Genomic DNA, 27,429 nt, shown 5'->3' on the forward strand with positions numbered 1-27,429 from the left:
AAGTAAGAATGGTTCACTGCCACTTGGCTGGCCAAAACATCTATTGATCTATGTCCTAATGTACTCGCTACAGTTGTTTAGAGAGTATTAGCAAATGAGGCAAGGGATGCAGAGAAGTATGTGAGGATAAAAAGCTAAAATTGAGATTTGATTTTCTAATGAGCTGTTGATTTTCACAATAAAAGACTCCATAGTATTGATCTGTTTACCCTTTATAAAAATCAAGATTTTTTTGTATTGCTTATAGAAAATGTGCCAACAGTGGACTTTTCCATCTGCAGATTATACTGAATGACCACCGGTGGCAGTGTTTCACAACCGAGTTTCTCTGAATTGCCGAGACTGACGGAAAAAAAAAAAGGAAGTCTTCTGGCATACGGCATCATTTTACCAATTTATATGGTAAGTAAAACTCCCAATCATTCCTTTAGGCATTAAAAAGTTCACAGCATCAGCATGTCCTCACTAGCTTGTAGTGGGAGACTGTGCCTGAATAGAATTTCTGTCAAGCTGAAAGTAATATGGATCACATTGTGTTGGTCATAATAATTCATAAAAGCCCGGCTGTCTCCAACGCTACTAAAGCCTGCTTTAGATCCTGGAACTAGCAATGTTCCATTCGAGCAAATTGCTGCCTTTGAGGCTGAAATGTACTACCTCATTTCAGAACGAGCGTGTTACATTCTCACGGAAGGAAGCTCATTTCACCTCTTCTCCTGCACTCCGTATGTTGGACTCTGATACTCAAGATGGATTGTTAAGGATAATCTGTTTCTGTATCTCCATCTGACTTTCAAAAAGGCCCCAGTGCTTTGAGTGGTTCAGAGTCCTTTACCATTCCCCCTCCTACTTGCCTTGTAGTCATGAATACAGATAGTAACCTACTGCATAACTTCTGATCTCATCCTCCTGTGTGGTCAGCTGCCACAAGGACAATTGGTCCAGTGGTGCGCTGACATCATAAAGCTAATCAGATGTTGTCTGACATGAGGGCCACTCTGTTGCCTAGCAAGCTGACATCATAAAGCAAAAGCAAGATGTTGTCGGACATGAGGGCCACTCTGTTGGCTAACAAGCAGTAGGATACATTGATGTTGGTAACTAAATGAGTAGCAGGGTGGACAGGATGTCCAACTGAAAACTAAGATGAAAGAAATTAGGAAAGTTTTTGAGACTTCTCGTTTTGTATCAACGTACGTTTGAGGATAAGAGTCTTCTTCACCATTTCTGAAGTGGTGGGAATTGGCTAAAATGGAGATGGTCATTATGCTATTCATAGTTTTTATTATTCCCATGAACTGTGGCATAACCCTTACTCTCAACTTATCAGCTGGCTTAATTGCTACTGGTGTACCATATCCTAAAACAAAAGAAGTAAGAATGGTTCACTGCCACTTGGCTGGCCAAAACATCTATTGATCTATGTCCTAATGTACTCGCTACAGTTGTTTAGAGAGTATTAGCAAATGAGGCAAGGGATGCAGAGAAGTATGTGAGGATAAAAAGCTAAAATTGAGATTTGATTTTCTAATGAGCTGTTGATTTACACAATAAAAGACTCCATAGTATTGATCTGTTTACCCTTTATAAAAATCAAGATTTTTTTGTATTGCTTATAGAAAATGTGCCAACAGTGGACTTTTCCATCTGCAGATTATACTGAATGACCACCGGTGGCAGTGTTTCACAACCGAGTTTCTCTGAATTGCCGAGACTGAAGGAAAAAAAAAAAAGGAAGTCTTCTGGCATACGGCATCATTTTACCAATTTATATGGTAAGTAAAACTCCCAATCATTCCTTTAGGCATTAAAAAGTTCACAGCATCAGCATGTCCTCACTAGCTTGTAGTGGGAGACTGTGCCTGAATAGAATTTCTGTCAAGCTGAAAGTAATATGGATCACATTGTGTTGGTCATAATAATTCATAAAAGCCCGGCTGTCTCCAACGCTACTAAAGCCTGCTTTAGATCCTGGAACTAGCAATGTTCCATTCGAGCAAATTGCTGCCTTTGAGGCTGAAATGTACTACCTCATTTCAGAACGAGCGTGTTACATTCTCACGGAAGGAAGCTCATTTCACCTCTTCTCCTGCACTCCGTATGTTGGACTCTGATACTCAAGATGGATTGTTAAGGATAATCTGTTTATGTATCTCCATCCGACTTTCAAAAAGGCCCCAGTGCTTTGAGTGGTTCAGAGTCCTTTACCATTCCCCCTCCTACTTGCCTTGTAGTCATGAATACAGATAGTAACCTACTGCATAACTTCTGATCTCATCCTCCTGTGTGGTCAGCTGCCACAAGGACAATTGGTCCAGTGGTGCGCTGACATCATAAAGCTAATCAGATGCTGTCTGACATGAGGGCCACTCTGTTGCCTAGCAAGCTGACATCATAAAGCTAAAGCAAGATGTTGTCGGACATGAGGGCCACTCTGTTGGCTAACAAGCAGTAGGATACATTGATGTTGGTAACTAAATGAGTAGCAGGGTGGACAGGATGTCCAACTGAAAACTAAGATGAAAGAAATTAGGAAAGTTTTTGAGACTTCTCATTTTGTATCAACGTACGTTTGAGGATAAGAGTCATCTTCACCATTTCTGAAGTGGTGGGAATTGGCTAAAATGGAGATGGTCATTATGCTATTCATAGTTTTTATTATTCCCATGAACTGTGGCATAACCCTTACTCTCAACTTATCAGCTGGCTTAATTGCTACTGGTGTACCATATCCTAAAACAAAAGAAGTGAGAATGGTTCACTGCCACTTGGCTGGCAAAAACATCTATTGATCTATGTCCTAATGTACGCGCTACAGTTGTTTAGAGAGTTTTAGCAAATGAGGCAAGGGATGCAGAGAAGTATGCGAGGATAAAAAGCTAAAATTGAGATTTGATTTTCTAATGAGCTGTTGATTTTCACAATAAAAGACTCCATAGTATTGATCTGTTTACCCTTTATAAAAATCAAGATTTTTTTGTATTGCTTATAGAAAATGTGCCAACAGTGGACTTTTCCATCTGCAGATTATACTGAATGACCACCGGTGGCAGTGTTTCACAACCGAGTTTCTCTGAATTGCCGAGACTGAAGGAAAAAAAAAAAAGGAAGTCTTCTGGCATACGGCATCATTTTACCAATTTATATGGTAAGTAAAACTCCCAATCATTCCTTTAGGCATTAAAAAGTTCACAGCATCAGCATGTCCTCACTAGCTTGTAGTGAGAGACTGTGCCTGAATAGAATTTCTGTCAAGCTGAAAGTAATATGGATCACATTGTGTTGGTCATAATAATTCATAAAAGCCCGGCTGTCTCCAACGCTACTAAAGCCTGCTTTAGATCCTGGAACTAGCAATGTTCCATTCGAGCAAATTGCTGCCTTTGAGGCTGAAATGTACTACCTCATTTCAGAACGAGCGTGTTACATTCTCACGGAAGGAAGCTCATTTCACCTCTTCTCCTGCACTCCGTATGTTGGACTCTGATACTCAAGATGGATTGTTAAGGATAATCTGTTTCTGTATCTCCATCTGACTTTCAAAAAGGCCCCAGTGCTTTGAGTGGTTCAGAGTCCTTTACCATTCCCCCTCCTACTTGCCTTGTAGTCATGAATACAGATAGTAACCTACTGCATAACTTCTGATCTCATCCTCCTGTGTGGTCAGCTGCCAGAAGGACAATTGGTCCAGTGGTGCGCTGACATCATAAAGCTAATCAGATGTTGTCTGACATGAGGGCCACTCTGTTGCCTAGCAAGCTGACATCATAAAGCTAAAGCAAGATGTTGTCGGACATGAGGGCCACTCTGTTGGCTAACAAGCAGTAGGATACATTGATGTTGGTAACTAAATGAGTAGCAGGGTGGACAGGATGTCCAACTGAAAACTAAGATGAAAGAAATTAGGAAAGTTTTTGAGACTTCTCGTTTTGTATCAACGTACGTTTGAGGATAAGAGTCTTCTTCACCATTTCTGAAGTGGTGGGAATTGGCTAAAATGGAGATGGTCATTATGCTATTCATAGTTTTTATTATTCCCATGAACTGTGGCATAACCCTTACTCTCAACTTATCAGCTGGCTTAATTGCTACTGGTGTACCATATCCTAAAACAAAAGAAGTAAGAATGGTTCACTGCCACTTGGCTGGCCAAAACATCTATTGATCTATGTCCTAATGTACTCGCTACAGTTGTTTAGAGAGTATTAGCAAATGAGGCAAGGGATGCAGAGAAGTATGTGAGGATAAAAAGCTAAAATTGAGATTTGATTTTCTAATGAGCTGTTGATTTACACAATAAAAGACTCCATAGTATTGATCTGTTTACCCTTTATAAAAATCAAGATTTTTTTGTATTGCTTATAGAAAATGTGCCAACAGTGGACTTTTCCATCTGCAGATTATACTGAATGACCACCGGTGGCAGTGTTTCACAACCGAGTTTCTCTGAATTGCCGAGACTGAAGGAAAAAAAAAAAAGGAAGTCTTCTGGCATACGGCATCATTTTACCAATTTATATGGTAAGTAAAACTCCCAATCATTCCTTTAGGCATTAAAAAGTTCACAGCATCAGCATGTCCTCACTAGCTTGTAGTGGGAGACTGTGCCTGAATAGAATTTCTGTCAAGCTGAAAGTAATATGGATCACATTGTGTTGGTCATAATAATTCATAAAAGCCCGGCTGTCTCCAACGCTACTAAAGCCTGCTTTAGATCCTGGAACTAGCAATGTTCCATTCGAGCAAATTGCTGCCTTTGAGGCTGAAATGTACTACCTCATTTCAGAACGAGCGTGTTACATTCTCACGGAAGGAAGCTCATTTCACCTCTTCTCCTGCACTCCGTATGTTGGACTCTGATACTCAAGATGGATTGTTAAGGATAATCTGTTTATGTATCTCCATCCGACTTTCAAAAAGGCCCCAGTGCTTTGAGTGGTTCAGAGTCCTTTACCATTCCCCCTCCTACTTGCCTTGTAGTCATGAATACAGATAGTAACCTACTGCATAACTTCTGATGTCATCCTCCTGTGTGGTCAGCTGCCACAAGGACAATTGGTCCAGTGGTGCGCTGACATCATAAAGCTAATCAGATGTTGTCTGACATGAGGGCCACTCTGTTGCCTAGCAAGCTGACATCATAAAGCTAAAGCAAGATGTTGTCGGACATGAGGGCCACTCTGTTGGCTAACAAGCAGTAGGATACATTGATGTTGGTAACTAAATGAGTAGCAGGGTGGACAGGATGTCCAACTGAAAACTAAGATGAAAGAAATTAGGAAAGTTTTTGAGACTTCTCGTTTTGTATCAACGTACGTTTGAGGATAAGAGTCTTCTTCACCATTTCTGAAGTGGTGGGAATTGGCTAAAATGGAGATGGTCATTATGCTATTCATAGTTTTTATTATTCCCATGAACTGTGGCATAACCCTTACTCTCAACTTATCAGCTGGCTTAATTGCTACTGGTGTACCATATCCTAAAACAAAAGAAGTAAGAATGGTTCACTGCCACTTGGCTGGCCAAAACATCTATTGATCTATGTCCTAATGTACGCGCTACAGTTGTTTAGAGAGTTTTAGCAAATGAGGCAAGGGATGCAGAGAAGTATGTGAGGATAAAAAGCTAAAATTGAGATTTGATTTTCTAATGAGCTGTTGATTTTCACAATAAAAGACTCCATAGTATTGATCTGTTTACCCTTTATAAAAATCAAGATTTTTTTGTATTGCTTATAGAAAATGTGCCAACAGTGGACTTTTCCATCTGCAGATTATACTGAATGACCACCGGTGGCAGTGTTTCACAACCGAGTTTCTCTGAATTGCCGAGACTGAAGGAAAAAAAAAAAAGGAAGTCTTCTGGCATACGGCATCATTTTACCAATTTATATGGTAAGTAAAACTCCCAATCATTCCTTTAGGCATTAAAAAGTTCACAGCATCAGCATGTCCTCACTAGCTTGTAGTGGGAGACTGTGCCTGAATAGAATTTCTGTCAAGCTGAAAGTAATATGGATCACATTGTGTTGGTCATAATAATTCATAAAAGCCCGGCTGTCTCCAACGCTACTAAAGCCTGCTTTAGATCCTGGAACTAGCAATGTTCCATTCGAGCAAATTGCTGCCTTTGAGGCTGAAATGTACTACCTCATTTCAGAACGAGCGTGTTACATTCTCACGGAAGGAAGCTCATTTCACCTCTTCTCCTGCACTCCGTATGTTGGACTCTGATACTCAAGATGGATTGTTAAGGATAATCTGTTTATGTATCTCCATCCGACTTTCAAAAAGGCCCCAGTGCTTTGAGTGGTTCAGAGTCCTTTACCATTCCCCCTCCTACTTGCCTTGTAGTTATGAATACAGATAGTAACCTACTGCATAACTTCTGATCTCATCCTCCTGTGTGGTCAGCTGCCACAAGGTCAATTGGTCCAGTGGTGCGCTGACATCATAAAGCTAATCAGATGTTGTCTGACATGAGGGCCACTCTGTTGCCTAGCAAGCTGACATCATAAAGCTAAAGCAAGATGTTGTCGGACATGAGGGCCACTCTGTTGGCTAACAAGCAGTAGGATACATTGATGTTGGTAACTAAATGAGTAGCAGGGTGGACAGGATGTCCAACTGAAAACTAAGATGAAAGAAATTAGGAAAGTTTTTGAGACTTCTCATTTTGTATCAATGTACGTTTGAGGATAAGAGTCATCTTCACCATTTCTGAAGTGGTGGGAATTGGCTAAAATGGAGATGGTCATTATGCTATTCATAGTTTTTATTATTCCCATGAACTGTGGCATAACCCTTACTCTCAACTTATCAGCTGGCTTAATTGCTACTGGTGTACCATATCCTAAAACAAAAGAAGTGAGAATGGTTCACTGCCACTTGGCTGGCAAAAACATCTATTGATCTATGTCCTAATGTACGCGCTACAGTTGTTTAGAGAGTTTTAGCAAATGAGGCAAGGGATGCAGAGAAGTATGTGAGGATAAAAAGCTAAAATTGAGATTTGATTTTCTAATGAGCTGTTGATTTTCACAATAAAAGACTCCATAGTATTGATCTGTTTACCCTTTATAAAAATCAAGATTTTTTTGTATTGCTTATAGAAAATGTGCCAACAGTGGACTTTTCCATCTGCAGATTATACTGAATGACCACCGGTGGCAGTGTTTCACAACCGAGTTTCTCTGAATTGCCGAGACTGAAGGAAAAAAAAAAAGGAAGTCTTCTGGCATACGGCATCATTTTACCAATTTATATGGTAAGTAAAACTCCTAATCATTCCTTTAGGCATTAAAAAGTTCACAGCATCAGCATGTCCTCACTAGCTTGTAGTGGGAGACTGTGCCTGAATAGAATTTCTGTCAAGCTGAAAGTAATATGGATCACATTGTGTTGGTCATAATAATTCATAAAAGCCCGGCTGTCTCCAACGCTACTAAAGCCTGCTTTAGATCCTGGAACTAGCAATGTTCCATTCGAGCAAATTGCTGCCTTTGAGGCTGAAATGTACTACCTCATTTCAGAACGAGCGTGTTACATTCTCACGGAAGGAAGCTCATTTCACCTCTTCTCCTGCACTCCGTATGTTGGACTCTGATACTCAAGATGGATTGTTAAGGATAATCTGTTTATGTATCTCCATCCGACTTTCAAAAAGGCCCCAGTGCTTTGAGTGGTTCAGAGTCCTTTACCATTCCTCCTCCTACTTGCCTTGTAGTCATGAATACAGATAGTAACCTACTGCATAACTTCTGATCTCATCCTCCTGTGTGGTCAGCTGCCACAAGGACAATTGGTCCAGTGGTGCGCTGACATCATAAAGCTAATCAGATGTTGTCTGACATGAGGGCCACTCTGTTGCCTAGCAAGCTGACATCATAAAGCTAAAGCAAGATGTTGTCGGACATGAGGGCCACTCTGTTGGCTAACAAGCAGTAGGATACATTGATGTTGGTAACTAAATGAGTAGCAGGGTGGACAGGATGTCCAACTGAAAACTAAGATGAAAGAAATTAGGAAAGTTTTTGAGACTTCTCATTTTGTATCAACGTACGTTTGAGGATAAGAGTCATCTTCACCATTTCTGAAGTGGTGGGAATTGGCTAAAATGGAGATGGTCATTATGCTATTCATAGTTTTTATTATTCCCATGAACTGTGGCATAACCCTTACTCTCAACTTATCAGCTGGCTTAATTGCTACTGGTGTACCATATCCTAAAACAAAAGAAGTGAGAATGGTTCACTGCCACTTGGCTGGCAAAAACATCTATTGATCTATGTCCTAATGTACGCGCTACAGTTGTTTAGAGAGTTTTAGCAAATGAGGCAAGGGATGCAGAGAAGTATGTGAGGATAAAAAGCTAAAATTGAGATTTGATTTTCTAATGAGCTGTTGATTTTCACAATAAAAGACTCCATAGTATTGATCTGTTTACCCTTTATAAAAATCAAGATTTTTTTGTATTGCTTATAGAAAATGTGCCAACAGTGGACTTTTCCATCTGCAGATTATACTGAATGACCACCGGTGGCAGTGTTTCACAACCGAGTTTCTCTGAATTGCCGAGACTGAAGGAAAAAAAAAAAAGGAAGTCTTCTGGCATACGGCATCATTTTACCAATTTATATGGTAAGTAAAACTCCCAATCATTCCTTTAGGCATTAAAAAGTTCACAGCATCAGCATGTCCTCACTAGCTTGTAGTGGGAGACTGTGCCTGAATAGAATTTCTGTCAAGCTGAAAGTAATATGGATCACATTGTGTTGGTCATAATAATTCATAAAAGCCCGGCTGTCTCCAACGCTACTAAAGCCTGCTTTAGATCCTGGAACTAGCAATGTTCCATTCGAGCAAATTGCTGCCTTTGAGGCTGAAATGTACTACCTCATTTCAGAACGAGCGTGTTACATTCTCACGGAAGGAAGCTCATTTCACCTCTTCTCCTGCACTCCGTATGTTGGACTCTGATACTCAAGATGGATTGTTAAGGATAATCTGTTTCTGTATCTCCATCTGACTTTCAAAAAGGCCCCAGTGCTTTGAGTGGTTCAGAGTCCTTTACCATTCCCCCTCCTACTTGCCTTGTAGTCATGAATACAGATAGTAACCTACTGCATAACTTCTGATCTCATCCTCCTGTGTGGTCAGCTGCCACAAGGACAATTGGTCCAGTGGTGCGCTGACATCATAAAGCTAATCAGATGCTGTCTGACATGAGGGCCACTCTGTTGCCTAGCAAGCTGACATCATAAAGCTAAAGCAAGATGTTGTCGGACATGAGGGCCACTCTGTTGGCTAACAAGCAGTAGGATACATTGATGTTGGTAACTAAATGAGTAGCAGGGTGGACAGGATGTCCAACTGAAAACTAAGATGAAAGAAATTAGGAAAGTTTTTGAGACTTCTCATTTTGTATCAACGTACGTTTGAGGATAAGAGTCATCTTCACCATTTCTGAAGTGGTGGGAATTGGCTAAAATGGAGATGGTCATTATGCTATTCATAGTTTTTATTATTCCCATGAACTGTGGCATAACCCTTACTCTCAACTTATCAGCTGGCTTAATTGCTACTGGTGTACCATATCCTAAAACAAAAGAAGTGAGAATGGTTCACTGCCACTTGGCTGGCAAAAACATCTATTGATCTATGTCCTAATGTACGCGCTACAGTTGTTTAGAGAGTTTTAGCAAATGAGGCAAGGGATGCAGAGAAGTATGCGAGGATAAAAAGCTAAAATTGAGATTTGATTTTCTAATGAGCTGTTGATTTTCACAATAAAAGACTCCATAGTATTGATCTGTTTACCCTTTATAAAAATCAAGATTTTTTTGTATTGCTTATAGAAAATGTGCCAACAGTGGACTTTTCCATCTGCAGATTATACTGAATGACCACCGGTGGCAGTGTTTCACAACCGAGTTTCTCTGAATTGCCGAGACTGAAGGAAAAAAAAAAAAGGAAGTCTTCTGGCATACGGCATCATTTTACCAATTTATATGGTAAGTAAAACTCCCAATCATTCCTTTAGGCATTAAAAAGTTCACAGCATCAGCATGTCCTCACTAGCTTGTAGTGAGAGACTGTGCCTGAATAGAATTTCTGTCAAGCTGAAAGTAATATGGATCACATTGTGTTGGTCATAATAATTCATAAAAGCCCGGCTGTCTCCAACGCTACTAAAGCCTGCTTTAGATCCTGGAACTAGCAATGTTCCATTCGAGCAAATTGCTGCCTTTGAGGCTGAAATGTACTACCTCATTTCAGAACGAGCGTGTTACATTCTCACGGAAGGAAGCTCATTTCACCTCTTCTCCTGCACTCCGTATGTTGGACTCTGATACTCAAGATGGATTGTTAAGGATAATCTGTTTCTGTATCTCCATCTGACTTTCAAAAAGGCCCCAGTGCTTTGAGTGGTTCAGAGTCCTTTACCATTCCCCCTCCTACTTGCCTTGTAGTCATGAATACAGATAGTAACCTACTGCATAACTTCTGATCTCATCCTCCTGTGTGGTCAGCTGCCACAAGGACAATTGGTCCAGTGGTGCGCTGACATCATAAAGCTAATCAGATGTTGTCTGACATGAGGGCCACTCTGTTGCCTAGCAAGCTGACATCATAAAGCTAAAGCAAGATGTTGTCGGACATGAGGGCCACTCTGTTGGCTAACAAGCAGTAGGATACATTGATGTTGGTAACTAAATGAGTAGCAGGGTGGACAGGATGTCCAACTGAAAACTAAGATGAAAGAAATTAGGAAAGTTTTTGAGACTTCTCATTTTGTATCAACGTACGTTTGAGGATAAGAGTCATCTTCACCATTTCTGAAGTGGTGGGAATTGGCTAAAATGGAGATGGTCATTATGCTATTCATAGTTTTTATTATTCCCATGAACTGTGGCATAACCCTTACTCTCAACTTATCAGCTGGCTTAATTGCTACTGGTGTACCATATCCTAAAACAAAAGAAGTGAGAATGGTTCACTGCCACTTGGCTGGCAAAAACATCTATTGATCTATGTCCTAATGTACGCGCTACAGTTGTTTAGAGAGTTTTAGCAAATGAGGCAAGGGATGCAGAGAAGTATGCGAGGATAAAAAGCTAAAATTGAGATTTGATTTTCTAATGAGCTGTTGATTTACACAATAAAAGACTCCATAGTATTGATCTGTTTACCCTTTATAAAAATCAAGATTTTTTTGTATCGCTTATAGAAAATGTGCTAACAGTGGACTTTTCCATCTGCAGATTATACTGAATGACCACCGGTGGCAGTGTTTCACAACCGAGTTTATCTGAATTGCCGAGACTGAAGAAAAAAAAAAAATTGAAGTCTTCCGGCATACGGCATCATTTTACCAATTTATATGGTAAGTAAAACTCCCAATCATTCCTTTAGGCATTAAAAAGTTCACAGCATCAGCATGTCCTCACTAGCTTGTAGTGGGAGACTGTGCCTGAATAGAATTTCTGTCAAGCTGAAAGTAATATGGATCACATTGTGTTGGTCATAATAATTCATAAAAGCCCGGCTGTCTCCAACGCTACTAAAGCCTGCTTTAGATCCTGGAACTAGCAATGTTCCATTCGAGCAAATTGCTGCCTTTGAGGCTGAAATGTACTACCTCATTTCAGAACGAGCGTGTTACATTCTCACGGAAGGAAGCTCATTTCACCTCTTCTCCTGCACTCCGTATGTTGGACTCTGATACTCAAGATGGATTGTTAAGGATAATCTGTTTATGTATCTCCATCCGACTTTCAAAAAGGCCCCAGTGCTTTGAGTGGTTCAGAGTCCTTTACCATTCCCCCTCCTACTTGCCTTGTAGTCATGAATACAGATAGTAACCTACTGCATAACTTCTGATGTCATCCTCCTGTGTGGTCAGCTGCCACAAGGACAATTGGTCCAGTGGTGCGCTGACATCATAAAGCTAATCAGATGTTGTCTGACATGAGGGCCACTCTGTTGCCTAGCAAGCTGACATCATAAAGCTAAAGCAAGATGTTGTCGGACATGAGGGCCACTCTGTTGGCTAACAAGCAGTAGGATACATTGATGTTGGTAACTAAATGAGTAGCAGGGTGGACAGGATGTCCAACTGAAAACTAAGATGAAAGAAATTAGGAAAGTTTTTGAGACTTCTCATTTTGTATCAACGTACGTTTGAGGATAAGAGTCATCTTCACCATTTCTGAAGTGGTGGGAATTGGCTAAAATGGAGATGGTCATTATGCTATTCATAGTTTTTATTATTCCCATGAACTGTGGCATAACCCTTACTCTCAACTTATCAGCTGGCTTAATTGCTACTGGTGTACCATATCCTAAAACAAAAGAAGTGAGAATGGTTCACTGCCACTTGGCTGGCAAAAACATCTATTGATCTATGTCATAATGTACGCGCTACAGTTGTTTAGAGAGTTTTAGCAAATGAGGCAAGGGATGCAGAGAAGTATGCGAGGATAAAAAGCTAAAATTGAGATTTGATTTTCTAATGAGCTGTTGATTTACACAATAAAAGACTCCATAGTATTGATCTGTTTACCCTTTATAAAAATCAAGATTTTTTTGTATTGCTTATAGAAAATGTGCTAACAGTGGACTTTTCCATCTGCTGATTATACTGAATGACCACCGGTGGCAGTGTTTCAGAACAGTTTCTCTGAATTGCCGAGACTGAAGGAAAAAAAAAAAAGGAAGTCTTCTGGCATACGGCATCATTTTACCAATTTATATGGTAAGTAAAACTCCCAATCATTCCTTTAGGCATTAAAAAGTTCACAGCGTCAGCATGTCCTCACTAGCTTGTAGTGGGAGACTGTGCCTGAATAGAATTTCTGTCAAGCTGAAAGTAATATGGATCACATTGTGTTGGTCATAATAATTCATAAAAGCCCGGCTGTCTCCAACGCTACTAAAGCCTGCTTTAGATCCTGGAACTAGCAATGTTCCATTCGAGCAAATTGCTGCCTTTGAGGCTGAAATGTACTACCTCATTTCAGAACGAGCGTGTTACATTCTCACAGAAGGAAGCTCATTTCACCTCTTCTCCTGCACTCCGTATGTTGGACTCTGATACTCAAGATGGATTGTTAAGGATAATCTGTTTATGTATCTCCATCCGACTTTCAAAAAGGCCCCAGTGCTTTGAGTGGTTCAGAGTCCTTTACCATTCCCCCTCCTACTTGCCTTGTAGTTATGAATACAGATAGTAACCTACTGCATAGCTTCTGATCTCATCCTCCTGTGTGGTCAGCTGCCACAAGGACAATTGGTCCAGTGGTGCGCTGACATCATAAAGCTAATCAGATGTTGTCTGACATGAGGGCCACTCTGTTGCCTAGCAAGCTGACATCATAAAGCTAAAGCAAGATGTTGTCGGACATGAGGGCCACTCTGTTGGCTAACAAGCAGTAGGATACATTGATGTTGGTAACTAAATGAGTAGCAGGGTGGACAGGATGTCCAACTGAAAACTAAGATGAAAGAAATTAGGAAAGTTTTTGAGACTTCTCATTTTGTATCAACGTACGTTTGAGGATAAGAGTCATCTTCACCATTTCTGAAGTGGTGGGAATTGGCTAAAATGGAGATGGTCATTATGCTATTCATAGTTTTTATTATTCCCATGAACTGTGGCATAACCCTTACTCTCAACTTATCAGCTGGCTTAATTGCTACTGGTGTACCATATCCTAAAACAAAAGAAGTGAGAATGGTTCACTGCCACTTGGCTGGCAAAAACATCTATTGATCTATGTCCTAATGTACGCGCTACAGTTGTTTAGAGAGTTTTAGCAAATGAGGCAAGGGATGCAGAGAAGTATGTGAGGATAAAAAGCTAAAATTGAGATTTGATTTTCTAATGAGCTGTTGATTTTCACAATAAAAGACTCCATAGTATTGATCTGTTTACCCTTTATAAAAATCAAGATTTTTTTGTATTGCTTATAGAAAATGTGCCAACAGTGGACTTTTCCATCTGCAGATTATACTGAATGACCACCGGTGGCAGTGTTTCACAACCGAGTTTCTCTGAATTGCCGAGACTGAAGGAAAAAAAAAAAGTAAGTCTTCTGGCATACGGCATCATTTTACCAATTTATATGGTAAGTAAAACTCCCAATCATTCCTTTAGGCATTAAAAAGTTCACAGCATCAGCATGTCCTCACTAGCTTGTAGTGGGAGACTGTGCCTGAATAGAATTTCTGTCAAGCTGAAAGTAATATGGATCACATTGTGTTGGTCATAATAATTCATAAAAGCCCGGCTGTCTCCAACGCTACTAAAGCCTGCTTTAGATCCTGGAACTAGCAATGTTCCATTCGAGCAAATTGCTTCCTTTGAGGCTGAAATGTACTACCTCATTTCAGAACGAGCGTGTTACATTCTCACGGAAGGAAGCTCATTTCACCTCTTCTCCTGCACTCCGTATGTTGGACTCTGATACTCAAGATGGATTGTTAAGGATAATCTGTTTATGTATCTCCATCCGACTTTCAAAAAGGCCCCAGTGCTTTGAGTGGTTCAGAGTCCTTTACCATTCCCCCTCCTACTTGCCTTGTAGTTATGAATACAGATAGTAACCTACTGCATAACTTCTGATCTCATCCTCCTGTGTGGTCAGCTGCCACAAGGACAATTGGTCCAGTGGTGCGCTGACATCATAAAGCTAATCAGATGTTGTCTGACATGAGGGCCACTCTGTTGCCTAGCAAGCTGACATCATAAAGCTAAAGCAAGATGTTGTCGGACATGAGGGCCACTCTGTTGGCTAACAAGCAGTAGGATACATTGATGTTGGTAACTAAATGAGTAGCAGGGTGGACAGGATGTCCAACTGAAAACTAAGATGAAAGAAATTAGGAAAGTTTTTGAGACTTCTCATTTTGTATCAACGTACGTTTGAGGATAAGAGTCATCTTCACCATTTCTGAAGTGGTGGGAATTGGCTAAAATGGAGATGGTCATTATGCTATTCATAGTTTTTATTATTCCCATGAACTGTGGCATAACCCTTACTCTCAACTTATCAGCTGGCTTAATTGCTACTGGTGTACCATATCCTAAAACAAAAGAAGTGAGAATGGTTCACTGCCACTTGGCTGGCAAAAACATCTATTGATCTATGTCCTAATGTACGCGCTACAGTTGTTTAGAGAGTTTTAGCAAATGAGGCAAGGGATGCAGAGAAGTATGTGAGGATAAAAAGCTAAAATTGAGATTTGATTTTCTAATGAGCTGTTGATTTTCACAATAAAAGACTCCATAGTATTGATCTGTTTACCCTTTATAAAAATCAAGATTTTTTTGTATTGCTTATAGAAAATGTGCCAACAGTGGACTTTTCCATCTGCAGATTATACTGAATGACCACCGGTGGCAGTGTTTCACAACCGAGTTTCTCTGAATTGCCGAGACTGAAGGAAAAAAAAAAAAGGAAGTCTTCTGGCATACGGCATCATTTTACCAATTTATATGGTAAGTAAAACTCCCAATCATTCCTTTAGGCATTAAAAAGTTCACAGCATCAGCATGTCCTCACTAGCTTGTAGTGGGAGACTGTGCCTGAATAGAATTTCTGTCAAGCTGAAAGTAATATGGATCACATTGTGTTGGTCATAATAATTCATAAAAGCCCGGCTGTCTCCAACGCTACTAAAGCCTGCTTTAGATCCTGGAACTAGCAATGTTCCATTCGAGCAAATTGCTGCCTTTGAGGCTGAAATGTACTACCTCATTTCAGAACGAGCGTGTTACATTCTCACGGAAGGAAGCTCATTTCACCTCTTCTCCTGCACTCCGTATGTTGGACTCTGATACTCAAGATGGATTGTTAAGGATAATCTGTTTCTGTATCTCCATCTGACTTTCAAAAAGGCCCCAGTGCTTTGAGTGGTTCAGAGTCCTTTACCATTCCCCCTCCTACTTGCCTTGTAGTCATGAATACAGATAGTAACCTACTGCATAACTTCTGATGTCATCCTCCTGTGTGGTCAGCTGCCACAAGGACAATTGGTCCAGTGGTGCGCTGACATCATAAAGCTAATCAGATGTTGTCTGACATGAGGGCCACTCTGTTGCCTAGCAAGCTGACATCATAAAGCTAAAGCAAGATGTTGTCGGACATGAGGGCCACTCTGTTGGCTAACAAGCAGTAGGATACATTGATGTTGGTAACTAAATGAGTAGCAGGGTGGACAGGATGTCCAACTGAAAACTAAGATGAAAGAAATTAGGAAAGTTTTTGAGACTTCTCATTTTGTATCAACGTACGTTTGAGGATAAGAGTCATCTTCACCATTTCTGAAGTGGTGGGAATTGGCTAAAATGGAGATGGTCATTATGCTATTCATAGTTTTTATTATTCCCATGAACTGTGGCATAACCCTTACTCTCAACTTATCAGCTGGCTTAATTGCTACTGGTGTACCATATCCTAAAACAAAAGAAGTGAGAATGGTTCACTGCCACTTGGCTGGCAAAAACATCTATTGATCTATGTCATAATGTACGCGCTACAGTTGTTTAGAGAGTTTTAGCAAATGAGGCAAGGGATGCAGAGAAGTATGCGAGGATAAAAAGCTAAAATTGAGATTTGATTTTCTAATGAGCTGTTGATTTACACAATAAAAGACTCCATAGTATTGATCTGTTTACCCTTTATAAAAATCAAGATTTTTTTGTATTGCTTATAGAAAATGTGCTAACAGTGGACTTTTCCATCTGCTGATTATACTGAATGACCACCGGTGGCAGTGTTTCACAACAGTTTCTCTGAATTGCCGAGACTGAAGGAAAAAAAAAAAGGAAGTCTTCCGGCATACGGCATCATTTTACCAATTTATATGGTAAGTAAAACTCCCAATCATTCCTTTAGGCATTAAAAAGTTCACAGCATCAGCATGTCCTCACTAGTTTGTAGTGGGAGACTGTGCCTGAATAGAATTTCTGTCAAGCTGAAAGTAATATGGATCACATTGTGTTGGTCATAATAATTCATAAAAGCCCGGCTGTCTCCAACGCTACTAAAGCCTGCTTTAGATCCTGGAACTAGCAATGTTCCATTCGAGCAAATTGCTGCCTTTGAGGCTGAAATGTACTACCTCATTTCAGAACGAGCGTGTTACATTCTCACAGAAGGAAGCTCATTTCACCTCTTCTCCTGCACTCCGTATGTTGGACTCTGATACTCAAGATGGATTGTTAAGGATAATCTGTTTATGTATCTCCATCCGACTTTCAAAAAGGCCCCAGTGCTTTGAGTGGTTCAGAGTCCTTTACCATTCCCCCTCCTACTTGCCTTGTAGTTATGAATACAGATAGTAACCTACTGCATAGCTTCTGATCTCATCCTCCTGTGTGGTCAGCTGCCACAAGGACAATTGGTCCAGTGGTGCGCTGACATCATAAAGCTAATCAGATGTTGTCTGACATGAGGGCCACTCTGTTGCCTAGCAAGCTGACATCATAAAGCTAAAGCAAGATGTTGTCGGACATGAGGGCCACTCTGTTGGCTAACAAGCAGTAGGATACATTGATGTTGGTAACTAAATGAGTAGCAGGGTGGACAGGATGTCCAACTGAAAACTAAGATGAAAGAAATTAGGAAAGTTTTTGAGACTTCTCATTTTGTATCAACGTACGTTTGAGGATAAGAGTCATCTTCACCATTTCTGAAGTGGTGGGAATTGGCTAAAATGGAGATGGTCATTATGCTATTCATAGTTTTTATTATTCCCATGAACTGTGGCATAACCCTTACTCTCAACTTATCAGCTGGCTTAATTGCTACTGGTGTACCATATCCTAAAACAAAAGAAGTGAGAATGGTTCACTGCCACTTGGCTGGCAAAAACATCTATTGATCTATGTCCTAATGTACGCGCTACAGTTGTTTAGAGAGTTTTAGCAAATGAGGCAAGGGATGCAGAGAAGTATGTGAGGATAAAAAGCTAAAATTGAGATTTGATTTTCTAATGAGCTGTTGATTTTCACAATAAAAGACTCCATAGTATTGATCTGTTTACCCTTTATAAAAATCAAGATTTTTTTGTATTGCTTATAGAAAATGTGCTAACAGTGGACTTTTCCATCTGCTGATTATACTGAATGACCACCGGTGGCAGTGTTTCACAACAGTTTCTCTGAATTGCCGAGACTGAAGGAAAAAAAAAAAGGAAGTCTTCCGGCATACGGCATCATTTTACCAATTTATATGGTAAGTAAAACTCCCAATCATTCCTTTAGGCATTAAAAAGTTCACAGCATCAGCATGTCCTCACTAGTTTGTAGTGGGAGACTGTGCCTGAATAGAATTTCTGTCAAGCTGAAAGTAATATGGATCACATTGTGTTGGTCATAATAATTCATAAAAGCCCGGCTGTCTCCAACGTTACTAAAGCCTGCTTTAGATCCTGGAACTAGCAATGTTCCATTCGAGCAAATTGCTGCCTTTGAGGCTGAAATGTACTACCTCATTTCAGAACGAGCGTGTTACATTCTCACGGAAGGAAGCTCATTTCACCTCTTCTCCTGCACTCCCTATGTTGGACTCTGATACTCAAGATGGATTGTTAAGGATAATCTGTTTATGTATCTCCATCCGACTTTCAAAAAGGCCCCAGTGCTTTGAGTGGTTCAGAGTCCTTTACCATTCCCCCTCCTACTTGCCTTGTAGTCATGAATACAGATAGTAACCTACTGCATAACTTCTGATGTCATCCTCCTGTGTGGTCAGCTGCCACAAGGACAATTGGTCCAGTGGTGCGCTGACATCATAAAGCTAATCAGATGTTGTCTGACATGAGGGCCACTCTGTTGCCTAGCAAGCTGACATCATAAAGCTAAAGCAAGATGTTGTCGGACATGAGGGCCACTCTGTTGGCTAACAAGCAGTAGGATACATTGATGTTGGTAACTAAATGAGTAGCAGGGTGGACAGGATGTCCAACTGAAAACTAAGATGAAAGAAATTAGGAAAGTTTTTGAGACTTCTCGTTTTGTATCAACGTACGTTTGAGGATAAGAGTCTTCTTCACCATTTCTGAAGTGGTGGGAATTGGCTAAAATGGAGATGGTCATTATGCTATTCATAGTTTTTATTATTCCCATGAACTGTGGCATAACCCTTACTCTCAACTTATCAGCTGGCTTAATTGCTACTGGTGTACCATATCCTAAAACAAAAGAAGTAAGAATGGTTCACTGCCACTTGGCTGGCCAAAACATCTATTGATCTATGTCCTAATGTACGCGCTACAGTTGTTTAGAGAGTATTAGCAAATGAGGCAAGGGATGCAGAGAAGTATGTGAGGATAAAAAGCTAAAATTGAGATTTGATTTTCTAATGAGCTGTTGATTTTCACAATAAAAGACTCCATAGTATTGATCTGTTTACCCTTTATAAAAATCAAGATTTTTTTGTATTGCTTATAGAAAATGTGCCAACAGTGGACTTTTCCATCTGCAGATTATACTGAATGACCACCGGTGGCAGTGTTTCACAACCGAGTTTCTCTGAATTGCCGAGACTGAAGGAAAAAAAAAAAAGGAAGTCTTCTGGCATACGGCATCATTTTACCAATTTATATGGTAAGTAAAACTCCCAATCATTCCTTTAGGCATTAAAAAGTTCACAGCATCAGCATGTCCTCACTAGCTTGTAGTGGGAGACTGTGCCTGAATAGAATTTCTGTCAAGCTGAAAGTAATATGGATCACATTGTGTTGGTCATAATAATTCATAAAAGCCCGGCTGTCTCCAACGCTACTAAAGCCTGCTTTAGATCCTGGAACTAGCAATGTTCCATTCGAGCAAATTGCTGCCTTTGAGGCTGAAATGTACTACCTCATTTCAGAACGAGCGTGTTACATTCTCACAGAAGGAAGCTCATTTCACCTCTTCTACTGCACTCCGTATGTTGGACTCTGATACTCAAGATGGATTGTTAAGGATAATCTGTTTATGTATCTCCATCCGACTTTCAAAAAGGCCCCAGTGCTTTGAGTGGTTCAGAGTCCTTTACCATTCCCCCTCCTACTTGCCTTGTAGTTATGAATACAGATAGTAACCTACTGCATAGCTTCTGATCTCATCCTCCTGTGTGGTCAGCTGCCACAAGGACAATTGGTCCAGTGGTGCGCTGACATCATAAAGCTAATCAGATGTTGTCTGACATGAGGGCCACTCTGTTGCCTAGCAAGCTGACATCATAAAGCTAAAGCAAGATGTTGTCGGACATGAGGGCCACTCTGTTGGCTAACAAGCAGTAGGATACATTGATGTTGGTAACTAAATGAGTAGCAGGGTGGACAGGATGTCCAACTGAAAACTAAGATGAAAGAAATTAGGAAAGTTTTTGAGACTTCTCATTTTGTATCAACGTACGTTTGAGGATAAGAGTCATCTTCACCATTTCTGAAGTGGTGGGAATTGGCTAAAATGGAGATGGTCATTATGCTATTCATAGTTTTTATTATTCCCATGAACTGTGGCATAACCCTTACTCTCAACTTATCAGCTGGCTTAATTGCTACTGGTGTACCATATCCTAAAACAAAAGAAGTGAGAATGGTTCACTGCCACTTGGCTGGCAAAAACATCTATTGATCTATGTCCTAATGTACGCGCTACAGTTGTTTAGAGAGTTTTAGCAAATGAGGCAAGGGATGCAGAGAAGTATGTGAGGATAAAAAGCTAAAATTGAGATTTGATTTTCTAATGAGCTGTTGATTTTCACAATAAAAGACTCCATAGTATTGATCTGTTTACCCTTTATAAAAATCAAGATTTTTTTGTATTGCTTATAGAAAATGTGCCAACAGTGGACTTTTCCATCTGCAGATTATACTGAATGACCACCGGTGGCAGTGTTTCACAACCGAGTTTCTCTGAATTGCCGAGACTGAAGGAAAAAAAAAAAAGGAAGTCTTCTGGCATACGGCATCATTTTACCAATTTATATGGTAAGTAAAACTCCCAATCATTCCTTTAGGCATTAAAAAGTTCACAGCATCAGCATGTCCTCACTAGCTTGTAGTGGGAGACTGTGCCTGAATAGAATTTCTGTCAAGCTGAAAGTAATATGGATCACATTGTGTTGGTCATAATAATTCATAAAAGCCCGGCTGTCTCCAACGCTACTAAAGCCTGCTTTAGATCCTGGAACTAGCAATGTTCCATTCGAGCAAATTGCTGCCTTTGAGGCTGAAATGTACTACCTCATTTCAGAACGAGCGTGTTACATTCTCACGGAAGGAAGCTCATTTCACCTCTTCTCCTGCACTCCCTATGTTGGACTCTGATACTCAAGATGGATTGTTAAGGATAATCTGTTTATGTATCTCCATCCGACTTTCAAAAAGGCCCCAGTGCTTTGAGTGGTTCAGAGTCCTTTACCATTCCCCCTCCTACTTGCCTTGTAGTTATGAATACAGATAGTAACCTACTGCATAACTTCTGATCTCATCCTCCTGTGTGGTCAGCTGCCACAAGGACAATTGGTCCAGTGGTGCGCTGACATCATAAAGCTAATCAGATGTTGTCTGACATGAGGGCCACTCTGTTGCCTAGCAAGCTGACATCATAAAGCTAAAGCAAGATGTTGTCGGACATGAGGGCCACTCTGTTGGCTAACAAGCAGTAGGATACATTGATGTTGGTAACTAAATGAGTAGCAGGGTGGACAGGATGTCCAACTGAAAACTAAGATGAAAGAAATTAGGAAAGTTTTTGAGACTTCTCATTTTGTATCAACGTACGTTTGAGGATAAGAGTCATCTTCACCATTTCTGAAGTGGTGGGAATTGGCTAAAATGGAGATGGTCATTATGCTATTCATAGTTTTTATTATTCCCATGAACTGTGGCATAACCCTTACTCTCAACTTATCAGCTGGCTTAATTGCTACTGGTGTACCATATCCTAAAACAAAAGAAGTGAGAATGGTTCACTGCCACTTGGCTGGCAAAAACATCTATTGATCTATGTCCTAATGTACGCGCTACAGTTGTTTAGAGAGTTTTAGCAAATGAGGCAAGGGATGCAGAGAAGTATGTGAGGATAAAAAGCTAAAATTGAGATTTGATTTTCTAATGAGCTGTTGATTTTCACAATAAAAGACTCCATAGTATTGATCTGTTTACCCTTTATAAAAATCAAGATTTTTTTGTATTGCTTATAGAAAATGTGCCAACAGTGGACTTTTCCATCTGCAGATTATACTGAATGACCACCGGTGGCAGTGTTTCACAACCGAGTTTCTCTGAATTGCCGAGACTGAAGGAAAAAAAAAAAAGGAAGTCTTCTGGCATACGGCATCATTTTACCAATTTATATGGTAAGTAAAACTCCCAATCATTCCTTTAGGCATTAAAAAGTTCACAGCATCAGCATGTCCTCACTAGCTTGTAGTGGGAGACTGTGCCTGAATAGAATTTCTGTCAAGCTGAAAGTAATATGGATCACATTGTGTTGGTCATAATAATTCATAAAAGCCCGGCTGTCTCCAACGCTACTAAAGCCTGCTTTAGATCCTGGAACTAGCAATGTTCCATTCGAGCAAATTGCTGCCTTTGAGGCTGAAATGTACTACCTCATTTCAGAACGAGCGTGTTACATTCTCACGGAAGGAAGCTCATTTCACCTCTTCTCCTGCACTCCGTATGTTGGACTCTGATACTCAAGATGGATTGTTAAGGATAATCTGTTTCTGTATCTCCATCTGACTTTCAAAAAGGCCCCAGTGCTTTGAGTGGTTCAGAGTCCTTTACCATTCCCCCTCCTACTTGCCTTGTAGTCATGAATACAGATAGTAACCTACTGCATAACTTCTGATCTCATCCTCCTGTGTGGTCAGCTGCCACAAGGACAATTGGTCCAGTGGTGCGCTGACATCATAAAGCTAATCAGATGTTGTCTGACATGAGGGCCACTCTGTTGCCTAGCAAGCTGACATCATAAAGCTAAAGCAAGATGTTGTCGGACATGAGGGCCACTCTGTTGGCTAACAAGCAGTAGGATACATTGATGTTGGTAACTAAATGAGTAGCAGGGTGGACAGGATGTCCAACTGAAAACTAAGATGAAAGAAATTAGGAAAGTTTTTGAGACTTCTCATTTTGTATCAACGTACGTTTGAGGATAAGAGTCATCTTCACCATTTCTGAAGTGGTGGGAATTGGCTAAAATGGAGATGGTCATTATGCTATTCATAGTTTTTATTATTCCCATGAACTGTGGCATAACCCTTACTCTCAACTTATCAGCTGGCTTAATTGCTACTGGTGTACCATATCCTAAAACAAAAGAAGTGAGAATGGTTCACTGCCACTTGGCTGGCAAAAACATCTATTGATCTATGTCCTAATGTACGCGCTACAGTTGTTTAGAGAGTTTTAGCAAATGAGGCAAGGGATGCAGAGAAGTATGCGAGGATAAAAAGCTAAAATTGAGATTTGATTTTCTAATGAGCTGTTGATTTACACAATAAAAGACTCCATAGTATTGATCTGTTTACCCTTTATAAAAATCAAGATTTTTTTGTATCGCTTATAGAAAATGTGCTAACAGTGGACTTTTCCATCTGCAGATTATACTGAATGACCACCGGTGGCAGTGTTTCACAACCGAGTTTATCTGAATTGCCGAGACTGAAGAAAAAAAAAAAATTGAAGTCTTCCGGCATACGGCATCATTTTACCAATTTATATGGTAAGTAAAACTCCCAATCATTCCTTTAGGCATTAAAAAGTTCACAGCATCAGCATGTCCTCACTAGCTTGTAGTGGGAGACTGTGCCTGAATAGAATTTCTGTCAAGCTGAAAGTAATATGGATCACATTGTGTTGGTCATAATAATTCATAAAAGCCCGGCTGTCTCCAACGCTACTAAAGCCTGCTTTAGATCCTGGAACTAGCAATGTTCCATTCGAGCAAATTGCTGCCTTTGAGGCTGAAATGTACTACCTCATTTCAGAACGAGCGTGTTACATTCTCACGGAAGGAAGCTCATTTCACCTCTTCTCCTGCACTCCGTATGTTGGACTCTGATACTCAAGATGGATTGTTAAGGATAATCTGTTTATGTATCTCCATCCGACTTTCAAAAAGGCCCCAGTGCTTTGAGTGGTTCAGAGTCCTTTACCATTCCCCCTCCTACTTGCCTTGTAGTCATGAATACAGATAGTAACCTACTGCATAACTTCTGATGTCATCCTCCTGTGTGGTCAGCTGCCACAAGGACAATTGGTCCAGTGGTGCGCTGACATCATAAAGCTAATCAGATGTTGTCTGACATGAGGGCCACTCTGTTGCCTAGCAAGCTGACATCATAAAGCTAAAGCAAGATGTTGTCGGACATGAGGGCCACTCTGTTGGCTAACAAGCAGTAGGATACATTGATGTTGGTAACTAAATGAGTAGCAGGGTGGACAGGATGTCCAACTGAAAACTAAGATGAAAGAAATTAGGAAAGTTTTTGAGACTTCTCATTTTGTATCAACGTACGTTTGAGGATAAGAGTCATCTTCACCATTTCTGAAGTGGTGGGAATTGGCTAAAATGGAGATGGTCATTATGCTATTCATAGTTTTTATTATTCCCATGAACTGTGGCATAACCCTTACTCTCAACTTATCAGCTGGCTTAATTGCTACTGGTGTACCATATCCTAAAACAAAAGAAGTGAGAATGGTTCACTGCCACTTGGCTGGCAAAAACATCTATTGATCTATGTCCTAATGTACGCGCTACAGTTGTTTAGAGAGTTTTAGCAAATGAGGCAAGGGATGCAGAGAAGTATGTGAGGATAAAAAGCTAAAATTGAGATTTGATTTTCTAATGAGCTGTTGATTTTCACAATAAAAGACTCCATAGTATTGATCTGTTTACCCTTTATAAAAATCAAGATTTTTTTGTATTGCTTATAGAAAATGTGCTAACAGTGGACTTTTCCATCTGCTGATTATACTGAATGACCACCGGTGGCAGTGTTTCACAACAGTTTCTCTGAATTGCCGAGACTGAAGGAAAAAAAAAAAGGAAGTCTTCCGGCATACGGCATCATTTTACCAATTTATATGGTAAGTAAAACTCCCAATCATTCCTTTAGGCATTAAAAAGTTCACAGCATCAGCATGTCCTCACTAGTTTGTAGTGGGAGACTGTGCCTGAATAGAATTTCTGTCAAGCTGAAAGTAATATGGATCACATTGTGTTGGTCATAATAATTCATAAAAGCCCGGCTGTCTCCAACGTTACTAAAGCCTGCTTTAGATCCTGGAACTAGCAATGTTCCATTCGAGCAAATTGCTGCCTTTGAGGCTGAAATGTACTACCTCATTTCAGAACGAGCGTGTTACATTCTCACGGAAGGAAGCTCATTTCACCTCTTCTCCTGCACTCCCTATGTTGGACTCTGATACTCAAGATGGATTGTTAAGGATAATCTGTTTATGTATCTCCATCCGACTTTCAAAAAGGCCCCAGTGCTTTGAGTGGTTCAGAGTCCTTTACCATTCCCCCTCCTACTTGCCTTGTAGTCATGAATACAGATAGTAACCTACTGCATAACTTCTGATGTCATCCTCCTGTGTGGTCAGCTGCCACAAGGACAATTGGTCCAGTGGTGCGCTGACATCATAAAGCTAATCAGATGTTGTCTGACATGAGGGCCACTCTGTTGCCTAGCAAGCTGACATCATAAAGCTAAAGCAAGATGTTGTCGGACATGAGGGCCACTCTGTTGGCTAACAAGCAGTAGGATACATTGATGTTGGTAACTAAATGAGTAGCAGGGTGGACAGGATGTCCAACTGAAAACTAAGATGAAAGAAATTAGGAAAGTTTTTGAGACTTCTCGTTTTGTATCAACGTACGTTTGAGGATAAGAGTCTTCTTCACCATTTCTGAAGTGGTGGGAATTGGCTAAAATGGAGATGGTCATTATGCTATTCATAGTTTTTATTATTCCCATGAACTGTGGCATAACCCTTACTCTCAACTTATCAGCTGGCTTAATTGCTACTGGTGTACCATATCCTAAAACAAAAGAAGTGAGAATGGTTCACTGCCACTTGGCTGGCAAAAACATCTATTGATCTATGTCCTAATGTACGCGCTACAGTTGTTTAGAGAGTTTTAGCAAATGAGGCAAGGGATGCAGAGAAGTATGTGAGGATAAAAAGCTAAAATTGAGATTTGATTTTCTAATGAGCTGTTGATTTTCACAATAAAAGACTCCATAGTATTGATCTGTTTACCCTTTATAAAAATCAAGATTTTTTTGTATTGCTTATAGAAAATGTGCTAACAGTGGACTTTTCCATCTGCTGATTATACTGAATGACCACCGGTGGCAGTGTTTCACAACAGTTTCTCTGAATTGCCGAGACTGAAGGAAAAAAAAAAAGGAAGTCTTCCGGCATACGGCATCATTTTACCAATTTATATGGTAAGTAAAACTCCCAATCATTCCTTTAGGCATTAAAAAGTTCACAGCATCAGCATGTCCTCACTAGTTTGTAGTGGGAGACTGTGCCTGAATAGAATTTCTGTCAAGCTGAAAGTAATATGGATCACATTGTGTTGGTCATAATAATTCATAAAAGCCCGGCTGTCTCCAACGTTACTAAAGCCTGCTTTAGATCCTGGAACTAGCAATGTTCCATTCGAGCAAATTGCTGCCTTTGAGGCTGAAATGTACTACCTCATTTCAGAACGAGCGTGTTACATTCTCACGGAAGGAAGCTCATTTCACCTCTTCTCCTGCACTCCCTATGTTGGACTCTGATACTCAAGATGGATTGTTAAGGATAATCTGTTTATGTATCTCCATCCGACTTTCAAAAAGGCCCCAGTGCTTTGAGTGGTTCAGAGTCCTTTACCATTCCCCCTCCTACTTGCCTTGTAGTCATGAATACAGATAGTAACCTACTGCATAACTTCTGATGTCATCCTCCTGTGTGGTCAGCTGCCACAAGGACAATTGGTCCAGTGGTGCGCTGACATCATAAAGCTAATCAGATGTTGTCTGACATGAGGGCCACTCTGTTGCCTAGCAAGCTGACATCATAAAGCTAAAGCAAGATGTTGTCGGACATGAGGGCCACTCTGTTGGCTAACAAGCAGTAGGATACATTGATGTTGGTAACTAAATGAGTAGCAGGGTGGACAGGATGTCCAACTGAAAACTAAGATGAAAGAAATTAGGAAAGTTTTTGAGACTTCTCGTTTTGTATCAACGTACGTTTGAGGATAAGAGTCTTCTTCACCATTTCTGAAGTGGTGGGAATTGGCTAAAATGGAGATGGTCATTATGCTATTCATAGTTTTTATTATTCCCATGAACTGTGGCATAACCCTTACTCTCAACTTATCAGCTGGCTTAATTGCTACTGGTGTACCATA

The 27,429-nt window shown here is 40.3% G+C and overlaps 1 long non-coding RNA gene across 1 annotated transcript in view; it reads left to right on the forward strand.

Moving 5' to 3' along the window:
• LOC146785703 (uncharacterized) overlaps nt 1-27,429 on the forward strand; it is a 69,943-nt gene that overhangs the window by 32,532 nt on the left and 9,982 nt on the right. The window contains exons 25-44 of the long non-coding RNA XR_014970771.1: nt 248-402; nt 1,654-1,775; nt 2,993-3,148; nt 4,366-4,521; nt 5,739-5,894; nt 7,112-7,266; nt 8,518-8,639; nt 9,857-10,012; nt 11,264-11,385; nt 12,603-12,756; nt 13,974-14,086; nt 15,346-15,501; nt 16,719-16,871; nt 18,089-18,241; nt 19,459-19,614; nt 20,832-20,987; nt 22,205-22,360; nt 23,612-23,733; nt 24,951-25,103; nt 26,321-26,473. This is a non-coding gene — a long non-coding RNA (uncharacterized LOC146785703). The remainder of the gene's footprint in view (nt 1-247; nt 403-1,653; nt 1,776-2,992; nt 3,149-4,365; nt 4,522-5,738; nt 5,895-7,111; nt 7,267-8,517; nt 8,640-9,856; nt 10,013-11,263; nt 11,386-12,602; nt 12,757-13,973; nt 14,087-15,345; nt 15,502-16,718; nt 16,872-18,088; nt 18,242-19,458; nt 19,615-20,831; nt 20,988-22,204; nt 22,361-23,611; nt 23,734-24,950; nt 25,104-26,320; nt 26,474-27,429) is intronic.

This window comes from Triturus cristatus, chromosome 11 (assembly GCF_964204655.1).
Source record: "Triturus cristatus chromosome 11, aTriCri1.1, whole genome shotgun sequence".
In the NCBI taxonomy this organism is placed as follows: domain Eukaryota; kingdom Metazoa; phylum Chordata; class Amphibia; order Caudata; family Salamandridae; genus Triturus; species Triturus cristatus.